Genomic DNA, 16525 nt, shown 5'->3' on the forward strand with positions numbered 1-16525 from the left:
AGATTCATATCCACAAACATCATGAATAACCACAAGACAAATATGCCAAGATTTGTTTGCTTTTCTTTTTATCTATTTAAGAGTTATCACCACCATATGTACAGCATATTAACTCTGGCCCATCCAGAACACTGTTCTTTTGTCCACCCATGCAGGTAGTCCCTCTCTGTTGGCCCAGTGACCTGCTTCCTGCCTTCCCAAGCAGCCCTGATCATGGCCTAAAGTGCTTCTCCCCTCAGCTGGAGGTGGACTGGATTACAGTTACCTGCAGAGCTTTCTTAAGGTGGCCCTCAACCTCTTCTTGTGGCAGGATTGGACTAAATATGGACTAAATGAGTAGAGAATGAGAAACACCACAGGATGGAAGAAGGGAATGAGAAAGTCATATAGTCTATCTGCACATTAAAGGTATCCTTTTCATTAAAGGTAATGCTTTGATCACTAGTAGCATTAGCAGTGTTTCTATAAGTGGGTTGTTTGTATTCTGCATGCTGGCGAGCAACATGACCCACGTTCCTGCTGCCAGGCTTCACGCTATTCTGTTGATTGACAGTTGGTGGCAGTAATGTGCAAAGAAACTTAGTAATAGTCATAGTTAGCATAGATTTAGAGGGTATAAGGATTTGTGAGAAGCACTAAACTTTTTATTATTATTATTATTTAAAAGAAATTCCAGAGGTGCAGCTGCATGAAATGATTTTCAGCCACTAGGTGGCAGAAATGAAGTCACAGTTAAACCCTCACATGACTTATGAGTTTGCAAAAACGAAATTAGCTACTTAGCAGCACACATAGGAGCACGACACTGGTGTGCTTTTCTTGCTACCTGATAGAAGTCCAGTAATCACTCGCAGTTCTTGCTAAATGCTTGGCGCTTTGTTCATGAGCAACTAATTTACTTTGGCTTGCTGTTGTTTTAAGGTGCACAGGTATGTCTGCCAGGGTTGGTGAGAGCTGGAAGACTTAACCACACAGCAAATGTGCCAAATCAATGAGAAAAAAGAGACTAAAAGCTGCACAAAGCAGGGTGTCAGTTCTCAATTGGCTGCATACAGCAAGCAAACCATTCCCATTTGATTCAAGGTTAATATCAAAATTATGGCTTGACAGAGCTTTAAGTGACAGTTTGTGCTGGTGCTCATGTGGGTATTCATTTGCACTAATTTCTACCTATTCTGTTCTCTTATGCCATGAAAATAACTGGTTTGAGTCAGTTTATTCAGAGGTTTTCCAAGGAGAAACATAAGTAGGGGGCAGGAGTAATGCATCATATCTCGCTTATTGGATGTATCTAATGAAAGCAAGACCCTTGAAAACATGATTGAAAACATATTATGTGGTCTGTTCCTGCTTGTCTGTCTTTTATGCTATGCAGAAAAGGAAATATACATGATAAAATCCAAATGGGACCACACCGCAGCCTGAAATCAAATCTGCTCTTACTTTGGTTTCAGTGTTCAGAGTTTGCCCTCATCCAATTACTTTATATTTGATCAATAAATGAAGCCATCAGTCCACTTACACATGTGTTGCATGCAAAAAGACGCACCGTGCAGCTCTTACAGTAGTAAGTAGCTGGGTCGTCTGGTGAGCATGTGGTAAAACTGAAGTCTCTAATCTCAACTGATGTCAAATGTCAGAAGGACTATAAATCCAGTCCCAAAGTGAAGATAAGGCAGTGAACGTATGAAAATGATGAGATAAGTGCAAATTGGGATCATGTATAAACGTCCATATGATAATGATGTGAGTAACGTCATGTATTTACAGAATAGCCCAGTAGTTCCTGGTGTAAACTGGATAACATGTAAAACCAAAAATACCCCTGAAATATCAGAATAATATTTAATGTAGCTATATTTCTTTTCTCTGATTGAAGTCACATTTTTGGCTTTTTCAAAGATCTAATCTTGGCCCACAATCAGAGTTGGTTACTAAGTCGAAATGCTCGTCTATCTGAACCATCAAAAAACACCTTTAAGCTGCCCTCAGCAGGTCAGCCAACAGCAGAGTCCCAGTCTCCTTTTAGACCCCTGGAGCCTGCTCAGTGTGGGGGAGTCTGTAAACAAATCTGCCATCACCTCTCTCTGTTTCTCTCTCCCTGTGTCTCTCCACCATCACTTACCTGACTTTCCTTCCCTTCCTTCACCCATTACTTGCCCCTATCTATATTTCGTCCTTTGCTAATCACCCTCACTCTCTCCTGTAGCAATTTCTTCATCTTAACCTGCTTCTCCCTCCTTTGTCCTCTGCATCAGCTCCTATCCATTTGTCCCCTAAATAGCTCTTCTTACATGTCTTGCATGAGGGTCGCTTGTGTGAAAAATCGTCTTAGTGTTACCAGCAAAGCTGCTGGAAGTGTCAACGGCAAAATAACTCATTAGCCAAAAGAATGGCCCTTGTCCTTAGTTAGCTTTCCAACCAAATGTAGCCCAAATTTTGACCAGATTTCGAGCCGTGAAAGAAACTGCAAATGGATGCACATGTCCATTAACTACCGTTATGTGATTATTAGGAGTTTTCTTCATTGAAATAAATCACTGGTGGCACTAATTCTCTTTTTAGGCTCAAATTAAAAACGTGCATAGAAACAGGTGCATGTAAACCCACCTTTTTATTTTATTATGATGCATTCTGTTGTTATATCATTATCATTGATGCATTAAGCAGTTTTTTAATAATGTGGCTAGTTTAAATGGAGATAATACTAATCCTTTTATGCTGTTGGGTAGTTTGATTCATTACAGGGTATTTTATGTTATCAGACAGAAAGAGAAGACCATCCAGTTCATTTTATGTTCATTACAACATGTGTTTCATAAAATTTCCATATGTTAAGTAGTTACCGTTATCTCTCAAATTAATGTGCTGGATAGAAAAGTACAATGTTTCCCTCTGAAATGCTGAAGTGATGTACAAGTACCTAAAAACTCTACTTGCCTGCCTCTCTTCCTCCCCCATTTCTAGCCCTTTCACTCACCACCCCCTGCTTGACCGACCTCATCCCTAACTTTCCCTTTCTGCTCTTCTGTCCTCACCCCCCTCCTCTTCCCCAGCCCTCCTCTTCTTCTTATCCTTCTAGATCTCATACCACACTCTCCAGCACTTTCTGTCTCTCTCTATCCTATTTCTCTTTACTTTAGGCCTCAGGCTACAAGTCTGCCTGAATCTGCTTCCTGCTCTAACCTAAACCAACCTCCATCTGTCCTGTATATTTATTATAATTTCCTTTATAACAACACATCTGTCTTTTTAAGCAGTTCAATGAATAGAACTCGTGGTACAAATAACTTTGAAAAAGTATAAGGCAGAGAATATGTTGGATAGCACCAAAGAACAGATTGATTATTTGCTTATTTGTGCCAGTGAAGAGCAGAGTATGGGAAACTATCAACAATAATGACAGGCCTGGATGGTCCCATAAGAAAGCTCAGGGAAGCATCTGCCCTTTAAAGGAGAGGACCAGACATCAAACCAACAGTTAGCCTCCATCTTCTCTCCCATAAAACCAAAAAAATGTGCGTTTGAAAACAATTCCCATCAAGCATAAGTCTCACTTTTGTGTCCTTCTTGTTTGATGATGTAATTATTTCATTAGATAACAGATGTTTTCACCTAACAGAAGGAAGGTGCCTGTATAGTATGCTCAGTGATTAATTCTTCACAAATGTGTGTGTTGCTTTAAGCAAAGATGCATTTTTTTTTCTCTGATTACCAGAAAGCGACTGTGTGTTCGGAGAAAGCAATGATTTCATATTCCAGCCTCCCTCTGTCGCTCTTCTTCTCTTCTCCAACTCATAAGACTGTATTCGTCCCTCAAAAGGAAAATCAAGCTTTGCAAACACTGAAGGAGTTCATTCAATCACAGAGAAGCTGCCTAAAAATACACAACATCAAAGTGTAAAGATTAAGAGAAAGAGAAAATGACACAAAGGTCCATGGCAGTGGCACATTATGTTCTTCTTCATTGTCATGTCTCTATGTCACATATCCATTACCCATACCCAACCCTCCCTCCCTTCCTCCCTCTCTCCCCAAACACCCCTCTTCCCCTCTCTTCTCCAAAGCCCTGCCATCTCTCAGCATTCCTCAGGTCCACCACACAGAGTCCCATTGTGTCAGTGGGTTAGGGAGGGAGCTCACAGTCCAGCCTCGCACCATGTGCTGCCGCTGGACTCACCTTAGGAGACCACAAACTACTGTACAGCCTTTTCACACACACATACATACACACACACACACACACACACACACACACACACACACACACACCTTGCCTCTTTCTGTCTCCATTTCCTCCCTCGTTCCATCACCCTCCTCCATCTCCTGTTCCACCGTTCATTCCCTTTTCTTCCGCTCACACTTCCACTGCTTTTGGAAATGGGCCACCATCAACAGGCTTCACCCTCCTTTTTTAAACCAGTGTTTATAACCAAACAGCCCTGCTCAAAAAGGCTATTGATGAGACTCTGAGGTTTCAAAGCAAGACAGCAAGCAGAGCCTGAGCAGGAGGAGGGATGGAGGAAGGAGTATGGTATATATAGGAGGGGGTGGTATAATTTGAGGGGGCCATGTTCTCCTGTATAAAATACCTGAGGTCCCAGAGAGAAGCCCTCCACCCCACCCTGCCACTCAGTCTGGGTTGGTGGTTCTTTAAACAGCCCAGAAGTGAAAACAGCCAAAAGAAGGAGGTTGATCCAGTTAAAGGCTGCATTGTCGAGAGCCACAGAGACGAGGCCTGCCGCTAATCAACAACATCACATTTAGTAACTTTGATGTGAATGTTTGTGAAAATAGCAAAGACTCTATTGTCATTTGTATACCTTAGAAATAACACATCTAATCCCAGCTTCTGACATAGTTTTAACTTGGACTGAAAGACATTTGTGGGCCTGTCAAAGCCACTTTGTAAAGACTATCAAGTCCACTCAAAAACTGATGGTAAGAAGCAGCTTCGCCGTGAATGTCTTCATTACTGGTGACACATTTCTTACATTGAACCAATGACCCTGTTTTATTGATTTTCTTGCCACTTGGAGGGCAGCAGAAAAACCTAAAGCACCACACTGACAAGTTTAAAAGGTAAGTATGTCAGCAAACAGCTGCTTACTTACACAGTCAGCAGGCACGGAGCAGCATTAGCTCTCATCTGGAGGCATTTTTCTGCCCACTTGATGAATGTAAGTGAAATATACACAACCTTTAGCTCTGCTTAGGTCTCCACCAACTCCTGAGGAAATATATCTGTCTGTTTAGATGCTAAATGCTCCACTATGTTCACCAGCAAGTTGTTAGCTTTGTCCGCCTGCTGTTTGGTGCTGAGCAGTGAGCATACAATTGGTTTTTAGAGGTTTTTTGCTGAAAACAGCTGCCTGCTGTGACTGGAAACAAAGAGCAGTGAAAGGGAACCGAGCAGTGAAGTTGCCTTAAAACCAAAACAGTGAGTGGAAACAGACATTTACAGTATAAAGATGGCATTACTAGAACTATGTAACACCAAGATTATGACTAGTTTATAGAGACAGGATGGGGAGGAAGCCAAACAAAGGCTAAATGCTAAAGAAAAAATGGAATCAAAAAGGCAATCATTTTAATTTCTTCTCCTTTTCTTATTTTATTTACAGAATATCAGGCACATTCAAATCCCTTCAGAGTGACTACAAGGGAAAGCCTGTGCAAACTTTTTGTGGTGCAAGAATTGACCCATTTCACCAGCCTCCAGGTTAATGAGTTCAATTGGACCCATTTGAGAGATTATCACGTGTGAGTCAGAAACATAATTCTGTAAGACTCTGAGGGTCCAGAAGGGCCAGCGGGCTGAACAACAACGTTGTTTTCTTGCTCCTAAAAAGCTTTCTATGTTATATACTCAGAGGTTTCTGTGTAGATTAAAAGAGGAGTATAAAGTCAGGCCTATATCATCGTGCTATTTCAGTCTCCAATTCAACAAAAAAAGGATAAAAATCTACAAGATACTGTATGAAATCATAATGATGGTTCATGACTATCATACACACACAGACAAATGCCACCTCCACACACACACACACACAAGCTGAGGCACAACGTCTAACTCCACACACATGCTCACTTCGCACACTCAGTCCGAGTCTGAGAGTTCAGCATTCCTGAGAGGCTTAGATGCCGGCTGAAAAGAATGAGCAGCCACACAGAGGGATCTCCTCACGAGATAGAGAGCCATGTGGCCCGCTTTCAGCCAGATTATACAGTCGGTCAGAGCACTCACCGTGACCTGAGGAATGGCAGCGGAGAGAGAAACACACCAGTATCACTTTTCAAAACAGGCAGATCAGTGTGTGCTGTTACTGTATGTTGTTATGATCATTTTTCTCCGCAGTGTAACACCTACTGTATTTTTTGGTTGAGATAGAGGCAGAGGAGGATAACTTCAAAAAGATTTTATTTGATTTATTTTAGCAGCATTACCAAATATCCAGACTAAACAAAGACCAGAAAAGGTGTTCCAGTAACACCTTTGCCTCAATTTTTATGAAGCACTTGCATAGGACTCGTTTAAAGTTGTTTTTGTATCTAAAGAGATTAATATCAGTGCAGAAGGTATTTGGATAAAGTGTAATAATTAATACTTATTTGAAAGTGGCTTTGTTGCATGAATGCTATTATAAATTCATTAATCTACTGACACAGAAGTGATACCCAACACATGCTCAAAACAGTTGAAACTTGTTAAAAAGGAGTGAAGGAGTGATTGGAGGCTTGGATGATTTACTGCTCAGTGTCGTCACTGAGGGGAAGAAACCTGGGTGAAACTTGGGTGAGGCGGACAAGTGGTAACCACCACTGACAAACAACTGACTCTGACTGGCTCACACACTTAGAAATCAAGGAAACACACTGCAAAACATACTACTCCTCAAGCTTCTATGTGGAACAAAATTGCACCAAAACACATATTAGAGGAGGTAAAATTACTGAGATGCTATAGAGAGACATAGCCCAATGACTTAATCTGTCTTTTCTTAGAGCCACCATGAGAACGACCATCAGAGGAACTGCAGATTACTGTAATGTGCTTCTGCATCGGCCTCACCACTCCAGCCGCGGTGGTTGTCTCACATGGCAGCATTAACATGTCCTGTGTCCCTAAAATGCATCATGGGAGGCTGACTCTGCATTGAAATTCAAAGGGATAAAATGGTGCTTAGAATATAAATTTTGCTGTATTTATCTGTTGCTTTCAACTTCAAACTGACAACTTTTCCATGTTGCATGCGCAATATATGACATATATACCCCATTTACACCTGCCATTAACATGTGATCTGCTGTAACTGAATACAAGAAAATGCATTTAGCATTTCTATGGCTTGCTGGTTTTTGCACTTTTACAGGGAAAGCAGAAAAGATTCAACACTGTTTCCATGAAATAGGAATGATTTCAACTGTTAACAAAGCAAAGACAAAGTAACAATAACCTGTGGGTGATCCCAGTGTGAAAGTCTGTCAGTTACCTGCGTTTGCTCTACTTGACACGTTTATTAGCAGGAAATATGCTCAAATGTGTGCACATATGTGAGACCATGACCTTTGTCATTGTTTCTATGTACAAATATCTCTCTTTGTATCCATATTTACATTTCTGTCAGGGTCACAGTGGGAAGTTTACCATTTGACCCTGTGGTGATCCTATTTTTACAGCCTCCTCCTCTGTTAGGGTCTGACTGATGGCTATTGGTCGCCTGTAATTGCAAGCAATTAGTAACCATGGACGACCGATGCAACGAGTGATACAACAAATCAATCATGGTTTAAGCGAATATTCTCAAAATCACTTTAAAAATGGCACTGGCACCACATGTAGACAGAATCAGTTCAGTCTGCTTCATTAATACATCTATTAATGTTATTTTTGGTTATTATCAGAGGAAGAACTAAAAATCAAAGTTAGAAATCTTGTTTTCGGTCCTGTGTGCTTGGAAAACTTGAAAGGTGCTGAAGTCAAACATCCATCAGTGGGGTTGACAACATGATGTCAGCACTTCTCTGCAGAAACATAAGGTGTATAAGAGAACTGCACGGCTGGACTCACGTAACAAGAGTCCTTGTCCAAGAGGGCACGAAGCCGAGGAAAGAGCCGAGGATCTCATTCGAGTGTGAGGAATGTGCATATTTGGGAATGGTCTGGTGTCTTGTACGTGTGAGTGTGTGTCTTTGTCTGTGTGCCACTGCCTTCCTGTATGACTAAGCATATGTTTGTGTGTGTGTGTGTGTGTGTGTGTGTGTGTCTGTGTGTGTGTAAGAATGTGCACATGGATGCGCGTGAGTGGGTGGGGGTCAACGGTGCACCATTGTGACAGTTTATTGATTCAGCTGGGCCGAGAGAGATGCAAATGTCAGAACTGCAACAGGCAACAGCGTCCAAAGGACCTCCACCACAAAACTTACTGCAAGACTGTACAAACACCCCGTGTGACAGAACGGGCCTTTGGTGAGAAATATTCATAAATTTGAACAATATTGTGCTCCTGTGTGAACCACGGCGAGATGAGGACAAACAGGACTTCCTTGAGGTTGCTATCTACGATCCATAAGATTGATAGAGCATTTTATTGATCCCAGTGTGAAACTACAGCGACAGCAGCCAAATTACACATCACAAAACAATGAACTAGATACGATAATAGAATAATAAAAACAAAAATGGCTAAAATCTTTGCTTGAAGTTGAGATAAAGCTGTAATCTAGGACCTAAAGAAGATCTGTGCCTGGTACATTGTCTTGTATTGGCTCAGTAATGCCAGCTGCTTCATCAGAATGACATCTTAATGAGAATAACAAGTATGTGATATGCTGAACTGTGCGTTTTCTGCAGAGGTCAACATAAAACTATTGAAAGATAATAATCTTTTTCAGTCCACGTCAAACACTTTGACTTTTAAATCTGAAAATCGATTTTGTTGCAGGATCATTCGAGGTCAACCCTGAACGTCTCTGCGAACCCGACACGCTTCGACGAACTTCTTGCCCCTTTTTTTCTACCCTGTTCTTCTTTTTCTCGGTCATTTCTCTTCAGACCTGCAGGGGCACAACAGCTGTGCTGACACCAGAATGCTTGAGCTGGACTTTTCTCAGAGAGTGATTCCAGATGGGAGCCAGGATGAGCTGAGATGGGGAGATCCTTCACAGCTTTTCAAAGGGCATGACAGCTCAGACTTGGAGAGCTGTGAAGCTCTGCTGCCCAGGCACTTCTGCTGGGTGTGTAGAAAGTGTGCAAGAGGGGAAGAAAGAAACAAACACAAAGACAAGCAGAGACTAATACTAGAAGAAAAAAATGCCTTGGGAGTGAACTTTTGTTTACTGATCACAAAACCCTCTCAGCCAATCCGGTGCAACGACAGTGAAGATGTCCCACAAAAGCACAGAGGGAACCCACAACCCTTCTGTTTTTCATTAACACTCAAAGTTACCTTCTTTCTGTCTCTCTTACACAGTCCAGCTCGAGGCACCGGGAATCAGTTCATCTTTCCAACACACAGGCACAGTGCTCAATGTGTCTTTGTTTTCCAGAGAAGAACTGTCCTCCTTTTCTTAAAATGGGGGTCTGTTTCTTTTGGACAAACTCCCGATCAAATCTACCTCAGATTCAAAGCTGGATGTGACTTTGCCAAGAGTTCATCGACTTTCCACAACAACTTAAACAGGGGAGGAGAAATATCTACTAATTATCCCCCCTCTTCCCACCTCTTTCCTTTTTCTCTGCCTCTCTTTCCTCCTGGATGTATGTCAAACCCGTCATTCATGGTGTTTGGCCAGGAGCTGCAGTTATATGTGGAACATTCCACTTACAGCAGCAGACACTATTTACCCTGTGATTATGCAACCTTATTGTACTCCGCAACACAGCTGAGGGTTAAAATCACCTATATTCACAGTGTATATAAATTTGTAATGTCACAGAGAGACCTATTGCTTTATTTAAAGAAACTTTTCCCAATATACTCTGGATAGACTTTTCATATACTGCATTTAAAAAAATTGTTGCTTGTTAGTTCAGGAAATATAGTTATTTGCTTTTTTGCCAAGAGTTAGATGAAAATATTCATAGCACTTTCATGCCTGCACAGTAAATATGAAACTATAGCCAGAAGCTGGTTAACTTGGCATAAAGACGAGGAACGGCTAACCTGGCTCTCTCCAGACGTAATAAAATCCAACTTACCAGCACCTCTAAAGCTCACTAATTCACACATTACCGTCACTGTGAGGCTGACACAGGCTCCAGAAAGTTACTGCCCCGGGACACATAACTCCTGTTCAACCACAGCTTGTAGTTTTTACACTACGGTTCTTGCAAAGATTAAATAAAATTAGATGAAATGTGTTGAGGGTTTATTCCTGGCTGATTTCAAGCCTTTGTGCTAAGCTAAGCTAAGCTAACTGCCTGCTGGTGGTGGCTTCATATTATCATGTTATCAGTCTTCTCATCTAATTCTCTGTGAGAAAGCAAATAAGTGTTTATCCCAGCTCTTCCTTTGATGCACAGTCTCTATTTTAGCTTTTTCTTCACTTGACTCAAATCATTTTGGAATTCCTTTTCCTGCCAGAACTTCGTTTTTCATGTAAAATTAGCATGTACACGATCACACCATGAGCCAGAGCCGCCACCATCCCGTTTAACAGGCACTGAATGACTGGCATCGCCTGAATACACACCCCCTGAAACGTAAATTCAAGGATAAAAAACAGGCGTTCTTTGACTTAATGGCATGTTTTTGGTCAAATGTCTGTCATCTGAAAGGCTGGCGCGCTTTAACCCCACTATTACCCCACTAAAAAGGAGACTCTGTGATTGGTGGATTACCCGACCAACTGTAGGCTCTGCCACATGACCCTATTATCAAAATATACAAGAATACTTGCCTCATTCAAAGCTGGTGTACCAGCGACTGTGGGGCTTTTTATAGATCCCCCTGTTCAAATAAAGTTTGGTGAACACTGAAAATAAGTATTTATATGTATACAGTACATGTGTGTATGAGCCTGCATGAGGTAGAGAAAGAAAGACAGAAGAAAAGAGACAGTGGGAGGACTGTCTGAATCTGTCTGAATCTTGTATACTGTATGTTCACTGCAACTTGACAGCAATTAATCTGACTGACGGCCTTATAATTATTACCAAATGTAGGTGTGGTGAGCTAAAGCCCGGGTCGCTGCGACTTCCTGTCATTTGATGGGTAATTTTATGGTTAAAGAGGTGGTGGCCTTTCTTTGATATTTTTCTTTTTCATCAACATAATTGATAGTTTGAGAAAGACGCGCAGCACTGATATTTATCGTCTGGGGCTAAAATATGATGCACAGTGTATCAGTACAGCAGAATGCTCCAAGCAGCAGGACACAGAGAAATCTGTCTTCAGCTCTCATACTTCTCTGTTTTACCTGCGTGTTTCCTTGATCCAGAGCTTCTTTGACTGACCTCGTCAAAAGTTTATCACTGCAACCTGTCAGAGGTGTGGAGGTCAGGGGAGCGCGGTTTGCTCAGGTCTGCTTATGCAGCTGTTGCTCTAAAAAGGAGGGGAGGGACCAGGCCTGGTTTCTGAGGGGGGTTCCTGAGGACAAGAACATGGAATGGAGAAAGGGAGTTCGATCATAGTGCTGAGCTCAGCACAAGACTGCAGCTGCTGTCTTTGATGTCTCTACCTGGACACTGAACTTCAGACAGTAACAACAAAAGCCCCATAATGCTGATAATGAAATACTGAAAGCATCTGAAGCCCCCTGTCAACTTCATGCAGCATGCAGGTTGAAATTCTCGAGTACAACCAAGTGCAACACCACAAATCAGAGACTGTCTGAAGGTCCGCTTCAGGCAGACTCAACGTCTGAAGTCAAAGTACAACAGAAGTTAAAGCGACGTTTATCTTTTTTAATGTATTTCACAGTGAATCAGATGATGCGGTGGGGTATAATTGCAAGAGGGCGTTAAATCACATCCTTCGAATTTGATTGGATCACTCAAAAAAGCAAAGACAGCGTGATGCAGAGCTGTAGCGAACTCCACACCACACCACGCCGTTAGATCAGCAGAAGAAGAAATCAGTGAATTCAAGCACAACTGCACTCCTCTTGACATAAAGAAAAAAAAACAGCGTCTGCAACTGAGATCCAAACGCACATCCCTCCAACCCATGAAACCACTCTGCTAACAGCTATGATCTTTTTCTCATGTGTTCAACATACACCATAGGTGTATATTCCACCACATTAAAGAAATGATGATCCCTCAATTTTTTATTGCTTTTTCCAACTTATTCTCAGCCTCAAGTCATCAAATATCAAAACAAGATTTTATCAGTCTCCTCCTAAAGGTACCAGTTAGCACCTGTATGAGATGTCTGCCAGAAAGCCTTTCTAATGGTTAATGTTGTGAAGTGGTCACAGTTCAATTGGGATTAGGCACCAGAACTTCTGAGTTAGGTTTAGGAAAAGATCACAGGTTGGATTAGAATAAGTACGTTTACATATGTGACGTAACATAAGTTAAAAATAGTCAACCTTGAGTTTTGGATTCAAACAGGACATGAACCTCAGTCTCGTGGGTCAACCCATCAATCCACCTCAACTCCTCCCTGCACAGACTTTCTTGCTCTTTATACTTGGTCATAGTTAATTGGAGTTAATTGAAAGCCGTGTTTGTCTCATGCAGATGTTAAAGGGTGCTTTGTGCATCTGTTTGAGATGTTGAAGGACGTGACAAAATGTTGGCATCAACCTTTTTCCCCACCTGCATTGTTTGATTGTGTTGTATATGATATTTAACATGCATTCCTGTCTGCCCTTGTCTGTTTTCTTTCTGATGCTCGAAGTCAGAAATGTTCAAATCCTATATATCGGGGCTTTAAATTTGCTATTTTTACTAAACAAGTCTTTGGTCTGCACAATGAACCACACAAACTGCTCCCACTCAAATCTCGCTTCTGACCACCTTCAAGATTTCCCCACCTGGCTTCATCCACAGGGCCACTCGGCTCCCATAAATGGGGCTATTCATGTGCCTAACTTGGACTGACCTACTGCAGGAAATGAGCTCCATACGTAAAGGGCACAGAGACCCCACAATACAGTACCCCCTCACAAATATGGCCTCCAGTGTTTTGACTGTGTCACAGCCGTCAATTATGAGATGCATATCAGGCAGGACATGTTTTTGATGTGTTAAACTGTGTTTCTTGTTAGACTGCCATGGTGAAATATCATTTGAACAATGCATAATAGAGGTAGAACGCTGGAGTCTCCTGTGACATGTTTTTTTTTTTTAACTTGTTACCCTAATATACATTTATAATCAAATTTCAGCTGTTAGTAAACACTAGTGGAATTTTTTCATTGAGTTTCTCAGAGAGTAACATTCATGAATGTGTTTGAGTCTTAGTGCTGTACGGCAACAAACTTTTTTGGACAACACGTGAGGAAAGTTTGCATCTGACTCCTAGAAAAGGCTCATGATGAGACAATACCAGTATTTAAAGGCAGTGAATAAGGTCTTCCTCACTGGAGGTATTAGTTCCCCCGAGGAAAAACATCCATGAGGACAGTAAACACGCTGCCAGCGTCTCTTTGAATCAGAGCAAGTGAATCGATCCCAGATGGATCAACACAGTTTACGAGGCAGTTTGTCACTCGCTCCTCCTCGCCGTCTTTGTTCTGATTGTTTGTTTGGCCTTTTGTAATGGGAATTACACTTCTTGCCACAGCTGTCTTTCATTAGTCTACAAACATATATGTTCATGCCCTAAGAACTCCAGTGAGAGGTGACATTTCCAGGAATACTCCACAGAAAGTTTTCTGCATTAGAGTCATTTGTAGCTTTTTTTTTTTCTTTTTTCTTTTTTTTTTTTTTTTGCATGCAGTGGGTGTTAGTCCACATGGGGTGAATGAAATGAGGACTTGAAGAAGAAAATCACCTTTGCAAGCACAGGTGGATCATATTAGCTTGGTTCGCATGCCAGCTGGTTGCATGACTGCTCCCTTATTTATCAATTTATCTGATATTATTTATTTATTAATGTTGCACCTGGAGTGCAGTTCAATTTTATTTATATAGCGCCAAATCACAACAGGGGTTGTCTCAGGACACTTTCCATATTGAGCTGGTACAGACATACAGCCCTCTGTTATTGCCAGTAAGTACTGCTAATTGGAGTTCAAGCTATTGTGACCATACTTTGTAGTGTTTCTAACCATGACTAACATTTGTACTTTTCCATGAGGTGTTATTATTTTATCTTTGTAAACCAGCTTTACTTTCAAAAGTCAAGTTTCTATCCAAATGTCGTGTAAATTTTAGCTGAATTCTCAGAGGATTGGGAAAAGAAAATGATAATTAGCACACGTTTCCATCTATTGCTGTTGTGAGACAGAGGGATTCACGCAAGATCACCCAACATGGGGATTTCACCTTTTTTTCACATGTCTGTTGTTTCCACTCAGGTCTTCTGACACAGAAATTGAAAATGTGCATCGAACAGGTGGACAGACAATTGCTTGTACAGGTTTGGTCAGCTGTGTTTAAAGTAAAATCTGTACATCCAGGACGAAGGACAAGCAGAAGGAGAAATGGAGCGGGCAGTTTACAGTTCAGCTGAATGGCAGCTCTTCAGATGGATGTTGTTGGAAATCTCGAGAGGCCGTGGAGAGCAGATGGGAGAGGTCGGTGCACATGTGAGACCCTGGGTCTTCATGGACGCTTTCACTGTCAAGTAGTCTTTCAGGGAGTAGCTTTAATACCATTCACCGTAATGGTTTCTGATCACAGCATCCCACTAAAGAAAGTGATGTTTGAAATTTGAAAAACGAATCTAACTCATTGTTTTCAGTGCACTACAGAAATCATTCAAGTGAGAAATTCACAATAAAACATGAGAATTTTTTAAAGTTTTTCATTTCTCTGGCCTGTCAGTTCCCTTTGGCCCATGGTGTCGGTGTTGCGACAGGATACAATGTTCAGAGAACTTGCTGATGAAAAATAGCAAGTTTTTGGATGTGTTTGAGGTATTGAAAACAGCTAGCAGGAAACCAGTCCTGCAGAAAGAAAAACCTTCCCAAATCCCAAAGCTGGGCCCGTTTGAGAGGTGGGAACACTGATCACACTGATAGACAAACCAGACACATTCAGAGAACGGGACAAAGAGAGCAAAGGGAAAGAAAAATGAGCGGATCTGAAGAGAAAGACACTCCGAGAAAATAAAAATTCATCAAAGCTTCATGTTTCTGTCCCTGCTGAAAGTGTATTTTTCTCATACCTGAGGTGTCTCCGGTGTCTGGCAGCCTTTGCTGTCTACTAGCTACACATATCCAGACATAAGTAACACTGCAGGTGCTTTTCTTTATGAGAATGCTCATCATTGCTCTTGGGGTCATTATTTGTCAGGATATCCTACTCCTTAATACTTCACTAAATACTCTCTTTTAGAAGTATGTGAAGCAGTTCAATAATGTGTACGTCAGCATTCACAAATGCTCATGAAGTTTCCACTTCTTCCCCCCACCCTTCTCCCTCATCATCATCGCTCCTCTCACTCTCTCTCTCTCTCTCTCTCTCTCTCTCTCTCTCTCTCTCTCTCTCTCTCTCAAAAGCACATGCCCGGACCACTGAAACCAAGCTCTTCCAGAGATTTGGACTATTTGAGAGCACTCCCCACCCCCGACTCCTTGAAGAGATTTCCACAGATGCTGCCACATTCTACTGCTTTCCTCTATTTTCCTCTCATTTTCTGACTCTGTCTTTCTAGCTCATCCGCACTGATCATGTGGTCAATATCTGAAATCTGTCTGTTCTTCTTCTTCTACTTCTTCTTCTTCTTCTTCCCATTGTGTCTTATCAAAGCTCAAACCTTTACTTAAGGAATAGAAAGTTTTCTCTTGGTAGTCATTTCTTCATTTTTTTAACCTGGGCTCACACTTTGGTGTCGACTGCTGCCAATCCAAATAGTGAGGGCTTTGTGCGAGACGGTCATTGACTTATGCAAACATAAATTGGGCCGTGTTGTTGACTGATGCGCTCCCGGCCAGACAGAGGGGTGTCTCTCAGTCTGAATCATCAGGTACACAGAGGTGGCCACTCAAACACACACACACGTCTGCATTTACGCTCAGTCACACATACACACAAATAATGTCATGAAACAGCAATAAAAGTGTACCTTCTTGCCCCTCATCCTCCCAGTGGGCAACAATGCCACACCTTAGACTTTCTAAGTGCAACCCAGAGAGCGTAATGCGGCCAAAACTTGCAATTCTTGATTTGAGGAAAACATTACGTTCTCAGCTACATGCAAATATCCATATCAAAGCAGAGGAAGGATTTTAACATCCTGCACAAAACAGGAAAACACTGAGAACACAGAGCAAAACCATCACTGCTTACAAACATAATTAACCCATTTGCTTTTAAGTCCATAACTGTGTTTGCTTAGTGGATACAGTTTATTTAGCCAAGCTGGAACACCATAAGACTGTTAGTTCCCAGCCTTTTTTTTTTTAT

This window comes from Chaetodon auriga, chromosome 2 (assembly GCF_051107435.1).
Source record: "Chaetodon auriga isolate fChaAug3 chromosome 2, fChaAug3.hap1, whole genome shotgun sequence".
Classification (NCBI taxonomy): Eukaryota; Metazoa; Chordata; class Actinopteri; order Chaetodontiformes; family Chaetodontidae; genus Chaetodon; species Chaetodon auriga.